Here is a 12,180-nt window from a genome sequence, read left to right as displayed (position 1 = left end):
CCCCTGTACTCTGTATTCATTATCCTATATATCAAAAGACATGCCAAAAGGCTGAATCTTATTGCTGCAAGCCAGGGAAGAGGAGTATAGTTTACCAATATGTAAGGCAAGTTCCTTGGAGGTATGGGTGTAACCATAATGGGTTCATTGCCTGGTGCACACAGCAAGTCAATATGCAAAGACACCAAGTTACAGCAGAGAAAAAGGCTTAATTTTAGAGTCATTGACCAAGGAGAAGGGAGGGAACCTCAAATCCATCTCTGAGGAATTTGGGGCTAGTGTTTTTAGGGGTTGGAGTGGGCTGAAGTGTGGAGACGGTTGATTAGTCGAAGAGTCCAGGGCGAAGTCATGGGACAGGGAGGGGAAGAAGCTGTGTTCTCATGCTGATCCCATTCCTTTGTGAGGGTCCTCAAACTGGTTGCTGGAATTCAGGGTCTGGAAAACATCTTAAATGACTGACCCTTAAACAAAAGCCTTATATGATTCTAATCTCAGAGATCCTGTCTATAGGAATAATACGAATGCAACTCAATTCTTAAGCAATCTTAGGACTCTAATGTCAGAAATCCTATCTAGAGGAACAACGGTATGCAAATAGTATCCAGTGCCATGTGACTTTTAGCAACAAGGAAGTGGACCAGAGTGCAGCCTGATTAATTGTAACTATTTTTCTGTCCAGAACCAAGCATGCAATTCTTGTCAACCCTGTGGGGACAGTTTCAAGGACTGCATCTTAATCATGTATTTTATTCTGAATGCCCAGCACAGTGCCCCACACAATCTAGAAGTCTGAAAAACTTAGGACATGAAAGGACAATTCCTAGTTAGAATGGTGGGTGGGAAGTGGTTGCACAACTAGACCCTCTTGCCTCCAGGTGGGGGCATGTGACTAGTTTTTGCAACTGAGTATGAACTTGTAAACCAAAAGTAAAATTCTAAGGCCCACAACCAGCTGAATGGGCATCCCCACCCCTACTCCCTTGGCCAATAGGATCCTACAGAAACCTGAAAATCTAGATCAGGCCATGACAGAAGAGTTGGGGGTAGCGGTCAGGCATGCCTCATTGTACCCCCTCCCTCTGGAATTCAGGCACAACTAACCAGGGTTAACAGTAAAACAGATCCTAAGACTGACAACACAGACTCTTTGTGGCAGTAAGATACAAAATTCCAACCTGACTCTGGTATGGTATCACAAGACAGATAACAAACCCTGAAGGAAATCAAAGTACTTTACTGCAAAATATATTTATTTGACCTATTTTGAAATGGCCATGCAAATTGTGGGGGAAATTTGCATTCTGCAGAGCATCCCCTTCCCTTTCCAGGATCCAAGAGAGATTTAACTAAGAGTCTCACACCTTTTAAGATCCTGTAAGAGACATTTACCATCTATCCTCTCTGAAGTCTGCTACCTGGGAGCTTCATCTATACAACAAGAACTCTGGCTTCCACAACCGCCCTTATCTTACCTCAGACATTTCTTTCTCCCGACTTCAATTCTTTAGGAAAAGCTTAACTTTTTCAACCAATTGCCAATTAGAAAATCTTTGAATCCACTTGTGACCTGTGAGGCACCCCCCTCCTTTGCCCAGAGATCCTGCCTTTCTGGACCAAATCAATGTATACCTTCCATTAATAATTTATGTCTGTGCCTATAACTTCAGTCTCCTTAAAAATGTATAAAACTGAGCTGTAACCCAATTACCTTGGGCACATATTCTCAGGACCTCCTGAGCCTGTGTAAAAGGCCACAGTCACTCACATTTGGCCCAGAATAAATCTCTTCCGACATTTTACAGAGCTTGCCTTTTTTGTCAATGAACTCTAGTGATATGTGTCCCTTCCAAGACAAGTGGATGTACCTTCTTCACCCTTAGAGGCCATGTGCTGAGGACGATGGAGTTCCTGGGTCCCTGAATGTCCAAGTGGAGCTGAGCACCCCATTCCCCACTTGCACCAGACTTCTGAGAGAACTTCTATTACAATAAGGCACTGAAGTTTGGGGGTTGATTGTTATAGCAGCTGTTTTGCTTTAATGAGCACACAGAGTAACAACTGCCTGAATGCCAAAGCACATTAGATTTGCAAGATATGGCAGGGTGGGGCAGGAGGAGGGAAGAAGAGGGACCAGAGGCTAAGCAAGCCTGGTCCAAAAGCCAAGGTTACTCCCTTATTCTGAAGTCTAGGAGAAGCAAATCAGAATTTGATGGCCTTTTAATACAGAAAATACTGTCTTGAGGTTTAAATATAGTACTTATGATTTCTATTTTAATGACAAGGAAACTGAGGCTGTCAGTGACTAAATAATTCATCCCAGAAACAATAAATGAGTGGCATGACTAATATATAAACCCAGTTTGGCTCCCAACCTTGTGTTCTTCCCCCGCATACACAATGACTCTTGGTTTCATTCTTACTGCCATGTAATAGAAATAGCAACCTTTCACTTGTAGGGCCCCTGTCTGCTTCGGCACAGGGAACTCCTTCACACCTGTCCATACTTCCACGAGGAAAGGGAGTGCTGTCCTCTTCTCCACGACCACAGCAGATCTTGTTGTACCCCAGGCCTGCCTCCTGCCTCCAGGGTGTGCAGTCTTCCAGATTTCTTGTTAGAACAGGAAGGCCTGGATGGAACCCCAAGCCCATAGGACCCGTGCTAATGTCCACACCCTCAGCGCCTGAGGCCAGAAATAGGCAAAGAGCCAGACCAGGTAGTGTGGCCAGCTGATCCCATTTGAACACAGGACTTTCAGTTAAAACTGGGAACAGAGGATGAGTTAGTCACTACACTTGCTTTTCCGCAGAGAGGCCAAGGCTGGTGTTGGAAGAGCAGAGACCCTCCTGCTGGGTGGAGCGCAGATGGGCAGGAGCCTCTGGTGTATGGCAGGGGCTTGCAGCCCTTCTTGCAAGTGTAGAGTTACATAATGACACGAAGATGGATATGATTCATCAGCCCCGAGAGGGGAGGAACACACACACACCTAAATATAATTTACAAGTGGCGCCTCTTGATGGTATTGCACAACCGAATTAGCTCCTTAAAAAAAAAAAAACACCCACTTTAAAGCACAACAGATGATCTGTACTTATGCTCCAAAGCATAAAAAGTTTGCTCTGGTGGCAGAAATGCCTGAGACAAACAGGACAGAATTTGGATTCAGTTCTGAGAGAATTGTCCTTGTTACTGCAAAACACCCCATGTCCCAGATGACTTCCAAGATTAAAGTCCTGATCCGACTGTATGTATCATATGCCTGGCTTTTCACATGACCACTTACTTATTCGAGAGCTCGCTAAGTACACCTAATTCCCTCCACCACAACGGGAAGATTGATAATGACTAACAGAAGACGGGGGGCGTGTCGAGTTTGTGAAAGCTTGCATCTGGACTGGTAGAAATCTCAGCTGTATTGCAGAATGATTGATTCCTCCAGGGAGAAGCAGGCTCATGGGGGAGAGGAGGATTGTAACAGCCAAGGGTACTGCAGTTTCAAACACCTAGAACTGAGAACTGGGGGTGGGGTGGGGGCTGGCTCTGGAAGCACCCCCGGAGTGCTGCCCTGCTGAGTTTATTTTGAAAGTCTGTTTTGAATTTGCAGCACTGCCTCTTTAGGAGGGTATTTTAAGATGCTCTGCCAACCCACAAGGCCTCCAAGTAGCTTTTGTTTCTGTACTCACACAGATGAGGAGCTAAACTAATTGAGAGAGTGACCCAAATTTGTGAGTATCACAGAGTATCACAATTGGCCTGAATTCCTGCAGCCTCTGCATGAGTCTATATTCATGTCCATTTGGAAGTCGCCCCTGGAACCCTTGCAAAAATGTCCTCACCCACATATAATCAGCAAACACATCATCAGTTCCCCTCCTAAGTGGTGATGTCGCAAGGTCCCATGAAGAATTTCAAGGGCTAAACTCTTTCTGAGGCTTTTGTTCATATAAACACAGCTTAGCAAAACAATTACTGTTTTCTTTGTTCATTAACAGCACAGTGCAGCTTGTACTCAGATATCTTCCTTTAATCGAAATAATTTGGGTGTCCTGGTGTTGATCTACCCAAGGTTGTAAGAGAAGAAGATTCACCTTACAACCTTGAAGTGTTTTCATTTTCACTCCTCCAAGCACAGTTTTCTAGGCAAGAGCACTTCAAACCATTGTCAGAATTCACGGAAGAAAATAAAAGGGGAAAAGTCTCTTTGCTCTCTGCCTACCCCTGTCCGTCCTCCGCCCCAACACACACGCAAGAAAAGGGAAGAGGCATCTAAGGTAAGGGACAGGAGTGCAGGTCCTACCAGGGGGCCTGTCGGAGAAGGCTTGTTTCAGATGGGCATTTTCTATTTAGTTTATAGGTCTCTTTCTCCCTTCTCCTTATTCCCAGCTTCCAATCTCCCTCATGATTAATAGATACGCCAGAAAGCTTCTTATTCTCACTTTGGGAATTATGCTTATAAAAAAGAGTAATTTGTGCAAAAAAGCAAGTTGCTGAGAGAAGGTGGGCAGGCAGAGCTCAGGAGCTTGTAAGGAAAAGGTTCGATGAAGGCGTGTGGGTGGCCTGCCAAGCACCACATGCAGGAGTTGGTGGGGACAGAAGGAGTCGTCTAGGCCTGGGCTATTGGGGGCACACTCACCTGCATTGCATCAGTGTCTGCCCAGAGTCCCATCTCCAGGTCAACTCAATGGCTGGCCAAATCCCAAGTCAGTCTGATTTCTTTCTTTCTTTTTTTTTTTTTTTTTGCTGGAGTCTCGCTCTGTTTCCCAGGCTGGAGTAGTACAGTGTTGTGATCTTGGCTCGTTGCAACCTCTGCCTCCTGGGTTCACGTGATTCTCGTGCCTCAGCCTCCCAAGTAGCTGGGATTACAGGCACACACCACCACGCCCAGCTAATTTTTGTATTTTTAGCAGAGATGAGGTTTCACTATGTTGGCCAGCTGGTCTCAAACTCCTGACCTCTAGTGATCTGCCCGCCTCGGCCTCCCAAAGTGCTGGGACTATAGGCGTAAGCCATCACACCTGGCCTGGTCTGATTTTTTTCTGAGGCATAATTGAAATTGGGGCTCAGGGATGGTGTGTTGGGGCAGCATTGCATTGAGACATTGCACTGGGGGCAGAGAGACTGAATCAAGCACTAAATAGAAACTTGGAGAGAAAAGTGGGAAGAAAAAGGAAGAAGAATATTGAATTTCCTTGAGCCTTGCTGGTCTACCGGCCAGGAGCATTGACATCTGCTGGAAACTCATTAGAAATGCATAACCTCAGGCCTCAACCCAGACCTACTAAAAAGGAACCTGCATCTTGACAAAATTCCTACGCACGAGAGAATATGAGAAGTGCTGATGTGGGTTATCACCTGGGAGCTTTGAAAAACGACCTCCACCTATTTCCCATCCTCAGGGCTTCCCGGTCAACTGGTCTGAGGCAGGGCACAGGCCTGAGTACTTTTTAGAAGCTCCTCAGATGACCTTAATGAACATCCATGGTTGAGAACCAGTAGAGTGCAATACAGCAGTGGTTCTCGAAATGTGGTCTTTAGGCCAGCAGCATCAGCTTCACCTGAGGACCTGTTAGAAATGCAGATTATTGGGCCCCATCTAGACCTATACTGAATCAGAAACTCTAGAATTGGGGGCCAGCAATCAGCATTTTAACAAACTCTCCAGATACTGGTCCAGCTTTGAGAACCACTGTTATAGAAGGATCCAAAGCAGAAATAAGAGCTATAAATGCATTCAATTCTACTACTCAAAAACCTCTGGAAAATATCCATCACCTGTGATATGAAGTCCAGACTTTTCAAATGACATTCCAGGCTCTCCATGAATTAATCCAGCATGCTTTTCTAAACATATCTCCATACTTTCCTTGAACACATGCTTTTAAAATGAGTGGATCGGATACTAGAGTCCCTTCCAGCTATAAAATTTAGTGATTCTGTGCTTCCAAAGCTATACCTTAGGCTAAATTCACTATTTCCCTGAATATGACAATATATTAATAGATGCTTACCTTGTTTGTCTACACAGGTGTCTCTCTCTTTCCATCTTCCCAGGTCAGGTGCTGCTCATTCTTCAAGGTTAGGTAGAAATGCTACCTCATCTACTAATTGGTTTCCCCAGCCAGAATGAACCTCTCTCTCTCCATATTTTTCATATCACTTGCTCATCGCATTCACTTCATTGTTTTCTATTAGTCATCTGCTTGATGCTTTGGCTCTCAGCCATATTTACTGTTTCTTGAAACAGAACAGTGTTTTATTCTTCTTCTTTAACCACTCCCTGCCTTTGGGTGTCTAGCACAGCCCTCTGCACACAGAAAGTGGCATATAAATATTGATTGCATTGAAACGAATGGGCTCTCAAGACAATTGAGACTCTATGATGAATCATGACTGGTTTTTCAAATACAGTAAGCAAGCAGAGAATGCTAAACCAGCCAACAAGAGCACAAATATCACGAGTCTAATGAAGGTGACTCTGTTCCCGTGATTTGGTTTCAAAATAAGTCTAAGTCACATACTCAACTGAAATCCAGAAAAAGGAATGATATCAAATTTTATACTGGCTGGTCCACATGAGTTGCTGAATAATTATTTTGTTAGATAAATTTTTAGATGGATATTGATAGAAAAATTTCAAGACAAAAGATCTTGAGAACTAAAGAGTCTTTATTTTTTTCACCAGTGTATACTAAATATAACCTTTCTTGAAATTTAATATGGATTAACACTCCCAGACACATTACAAATTTTATCTCTTTATCTTCACAACCCTAAGAGAGAGGTATTTTTGTTCTCCTTTTCCCTGGATAATCTTGGGCTCCAAGAGGTTAAATTCCTCAAGGCCTTCTGGCCAGATAAGAGGCAGGATAAGGAGCCACACTCTGATCATGCCAAGTCCAGACAGAACCTTTACTCTCTACAATAAGAGAGTAAAGAGAAAGATGCCTGGTATTTCAAAGATTTCTAAATACCTATTCATCCTATGTGACTAAGTAGACTGTGTGTTTATTTCTCCTTTTTGTGTTTATGTTGTTAACTATATGCTTCTAGATAGTAAGGCAACAAGCCTTATGAGAATGGTTACTGATGTGCCTTTTTGTTTGTTTGTTTGTTTTGAGACAGAGTCACGTTCTCTCACCCAGGCTGGAGTGCAGTGCGGTGATCATGGCTCACTGCAGCCTCGAACTCCTGGGCTCAAGAAATCCTCTCTCCTTGGCCTCTCAAAAGTGCTAGAATTACAGGCATGAGCCACTGTGCCTGGCCACTGATGTGCCTTTTCCTGAAGAGATTAAAGCGGAGAGGAGGAAAGAGAATAAGAATGTGGAAGGAAGAAACGAAGTCCATCTTCTAGGTAGAGTGGGATAGATCTGAAATGCGTCTGATGTTTCTTTAAGAATACTACATGAGGAAGATTTAAATTTGTATCTGGTAACATACGGCACAAACATAGGCAACACAACCTACCAAAGCACGTCAAGGGCAAAAGGCAGTGGCTTCCAGTAGTCAGTTGCAGGCACTGTCACCAATGTGCTGAAGAAATCTACAAATTGAATGATTTTGTCCTTTTACCTTCCTTTATCAACAGCATCGCCAAGCTCTGTTCCTCAAAGTGCTGTCTCATTTCCTCCAGCTCTAGAATCTTTATGTTTTTGGAACATCTCCCTATAGAAGGAATCATCTCCCTTCTTGTTTCATAGTTTTTTACATTTAAAAATGACCTCTTGCCCCACACCCCCACTTCTCAATCTTCCACCTTTATTCAGGACTGCCAATTTCTCACTGGGTGATAGAGTCATTTTACACTAAGGAGTGAATGACTAATAAACATTTCCAATCAGAGGAATGCACCTGAAAAAAGACATATATAAGACAATAAGAAAGAAATGATGATTAAGTGAGTTTTCAAGTAGTTAACATGTAGAATTATTTCTAGGTGGGGTCCAAGAATGGGTATATGTTTATTGCAGGGTGGACTGGGATTCTGATTCTCTCTGGTTGGTCTGAGAACAAAATTCAATATGGAAATTGAACTCAGAGAGGCTCTGATCCAAGTCAAGCACAATATAAGAACAAAGAGGCTGGAAAGAGAATCAGGAATGTTTAGGTCTAACCTGGAAAGAAGAGCTTAGTGCCACAAAGCAGAGACCAAATGGAGCAATGGAGGCAATAATGCCACCAATGGAAGTTGCCATGGAAACCCTCATCAGCAAGCAGGCAATTGGATTTTGGAAACTGACCGAAGCAAGACTTGATGGCAAGAGAGAGAAGAAAAGGATGAAGCCCTAAAATGAAGTCAGACATTGAAGACGAATGGAGTGACCCCATTGCCCTTGTGCCAAGGAAAGTGCACATCACTGGTACATGACTAAACATGACAGATCTGAAAGGCCAATCTCTCCAGCCAGGAGGTCCATGAGCAAATGTGTGAGAATCTGCCTTTTGGTGGCATTACAGAGCTCATGATTCATCCTGCAGAACCATGTGATAGGTGGGTGGAATCTCTTTTAAAATATTTTCAAGAAGAATAGGTAGCATGTCCATACCTAATTTTTAGCAGAAATTATTTCTCCACTGAAATATTAAGAGCAGAGGCAGGTAAAATCATTACCGCCATGATTTTTCCCACTCAGTATCCCCTTCTGAATGTGGATATGAGGATTGTGCCAGCATACCAAAGATTGATTTCTCTGTTTTCTGGCTGAAACTGATCCTGAAATTATATGATTATATGGACTTACAACATTGGCACTCGTAATGCACATGGATTGGTTTTCCATAAATTATCACTTGAAGAAAAGTCTGTGGTACTAAATGTACACATGTGGTTACAAAAATTTTCCAGAGAGGAAAAGCCGAGAGAATGCCAGAGAAAAGAAAGAACTCTTTCAGCATCACACAGGAACTACAGAGGGCTGATTCAAAAGTGGAGTATACACATACGACTGATCCCTGAAATATGGAATGAGAGATTCCTCAGGACAATGAATAAGCTCTTGGAAATAGTGTATATTAGAAAAAAGTAAAACAAGTTACCATGATGTAATATTGTATGTAGCAAGAAAAGAGCAGGTGCCATCAGGAATTTGAAGATCTGCCATGAGTGTTTCTGACCAGAGTAATGCTTCTATGTTCAATAATATAATATATATGCATTATGATCCTAGTAACTTCCTTTTGTAATTATAAGTTATATCCCAACTTGAGGCTGGCTACAAGAAGGACTTGAAGTGAAATGACAGGATAGAAAAATGCTATGCTTTTAAGGAATTGCTATGTTATTAGCTTAATGCTATAACCTTGACAGGCTCAACTGAGGAGTGTGCTGGGACTTCAAGTCCAGACTAGAATAGAAGAAAAGAGACTAGAACAAAAGAGGGATGAGGCATGACCAGGTCACAACAGCAAAGTTGGTGTATGATTTGTCACCTGGAGAGAGGGGGCGAGGATTTAATGGTTAATCACATTGACTGGAACCAAAAAGGAGATTATAGCCAAAGAATGAGTAAAGAACTAGAGCAGATGTTTCCAGGCAGTAGTAAATATTGAAGTTGAGTGATGGCAGCCCTTTGGTTCCAGAAAGGTTGTCCAATTCAGAGCACGACTTCAAGAGGTAGAGTAGGCATGAGAGTTAAGGGGTGAGAGTTAAGTCCCCTCATATGACAGGCCAGTAAAATTTAGGAAAGGCACCAAAGTCTTAGACAAGTGGGCTGGGATCCACCACGTGGGGTTGAATTCATGCAATGGACCCAAAACACAAGCCAAGAACGTAAGCAGGCATGGAATCTTATAGATTTCTGCAACCACAGAGGGAATAAAAGGCTACATCTTAGCAAGCTTGAAGCTGAGACTTGGCTTAAAATCATTTCCATATAATTGACTGCCTGATTTGTGGTAGTCAAGGTTTGGTTGAGAAAGGAGAAACCACTGCAGATATTTCCAGCAGAAAAGATTTGATGCAGGGAGTTTAAGGTTCACAAGACCTTTGGGAGGCTAAGGGAACAAAGGTCAGTAAGAGCTGCTTTTAGAATTTAAGAAAACTTACAACTATAATTTGTCAATTAACAATTAAAAAGTAAAAACATTAAAAAAGAATTTAGGAAATCAGGAAGTTCAGGAATTGCAGGAAACTTTAATCAAGATCTCAGATGCCTGCAACAGCCCTATAGGTGATTTACAGAAGGACTCTTGGAAGTCATGGTCAAATCTCACGCAGGCCATCTGCAAAAGTCCCTAAACCTGCCTGTTGCTGCCACAGGAACAATACTTCTGTCTCCTTCTCTTCTACCTCTGAATTTCACTCAATATCTTCCTATTCACAGAATTGAAGGAGGCTTCTGGGAAATGTAGTTCCCAGGCTTCGAAGCCCCTGTGATCCAGAACACAGAAAGGGGGAAAGAGATAATCTGGCACAAGGCCTAAGTGAAAAACAATATCCCGAGTGGAGGTAAAGATGTGATACTAAAATAACTCCCAGAAATGGGTCAGATTGAAACAGGAATTTGGTAAGGCTGGGGCGTGGGATGAACACTGAGGAACAAAGTCCAGTAGATCCTGTGGAGGCAGCAGATGCTACGTAAGTGCTTGGAAGGACAGATTGAAGAGCAGGTGAGACCATGTTGGGTAAGACAAGCAAGACGGGGTGTATGGTGTGTGCAGTGCTACTACCTCCAAGAGCGACATGATCCACTTTATGTTCTAGAACTTTCATTAAAGCATGGGGTATAAATGAAAGGCATATAGCACAATTGTCTGGGAGGCAGGATTGCCAGTTAAAAGGAAGCTTCTATAGTCACCCAGCCATTTAACTGATAATTATTGAAAATGTCCTATGAACAAAACATTCTTCCAGACTAGGAAAAAATTAAAGTAGCCTGAATTAGAGCAATAGTATTGGAGCTAGAAAGAAAGAGAAATGTGAAAGGAAATTGAGAAAGAAGTTGATAGAACTTGACAACTGAATGGAGAGCAGGTAGAGAGGAGTCCAAATGGGACTCACTAACCTGTGGTCTGGGTAACCTTGAGTAACAACTGCTCATTGAGATGTGGAGCATGGAATACAACTTGAACTTGTGTGGTTCTGTTTTGGATAGGTTCTGTGTGAAGCCCGTTAGGATGTATAAATGGAGAAGTCCAGCGACAATGGAGATGTGGGGCAGATTGGCCTTCTGCATTCCTGACGGACCAACACAGCTGGCCACACATGCAAATGGAAGTAACAATGACCTACACGTGTGATTGTGGAGGCGCTGATAAGGGCCATCCATCTAGAGAAGTTGTTTCCTCATTCTATGCCCTAAACCAGTTTGATGTCTGAAATCCAACTATTAGCACTTCACACTGTTAGCATAAAGTTAAAGCCTATTAAGCTTTTGCATGTGAGTACCTCCCTACAAGCGTGGGAGACTGGAAAGGCCACTTAAGTCACACTTAGCCTGAAGACAGTCCCAAACATTGATATGTCCCAGTTAACAACTGCTCTCAGAGTTAAGAACATGGCCTTGAATAACTGGGAGAAGAAGAACCTTTGGATCCTACATAATGCAGCGATGGGTCAGAGAGATATCAAGTGTTCATAGACTGGGAAAACCTTCCTGCAACTCTGTCTTCTGTCTTTCTTTATAGGCCCCCTTCATGCTTTATAATTTTTACTTTATTTCTCTATTAATAACTTGATTGTTGAAGCCTCAGGAAATTCCAAGGCTATTTCTCCCATCAAAATGAAAGAAATGCATTAAATGGTGCATTCCCATTAAGCTATGATTTACATTATATGTAATGTATATTACATATACATTAATATAGATTAATAAAAATGGAAGTACTCTGTTGGAGGGGAAATATACTAAAAAATCTCTTAGGGCTATCTGAATTAACATGAAATAATACCAAACACAGAGAGAGAAAACAAGAGAGAGAGAAAGGTATTGACTGAGAAAAAAAGCAGGACTGGAAACCTGCAGCCAGCTAAGTGGTGTGACTCATAGCTCTCAGTTTTTGGTAGACAGCTGAAGCCAGAGAACATTCAGAGCTGTAGACAAACACTTAAATTCGGTGTCCTGGTAGAGCAAGGGCTCCCACTGTAACTGCCTGTCCTGCAGTGCATATAAGGTCATCATTGTTATGTTGATTAATGAAGCTCCTGAGAACCCCTCCTGGCTGAAAACAATGGGTGTTACAAATGG

This window comes from Gorilla gorilla, chromosome 14 (assembly GCF_029281585.2).
Source record: "Gorilla gorilla gorilla isolate KB3781 chromosome 14, NHGRI_mGorGor1-v2.1_pri, whole genome shotgun sequence".
NCBI lineage: Eukaryota > Metazoa > Chordata > Mammalia > Primates > Hominidae > Gorilla > Gorilla gorilla.
The sequence above is the reverse complement of the archived record's forward strand: the minus strand, read 5'-3'. Positions refer to the sequence as shown.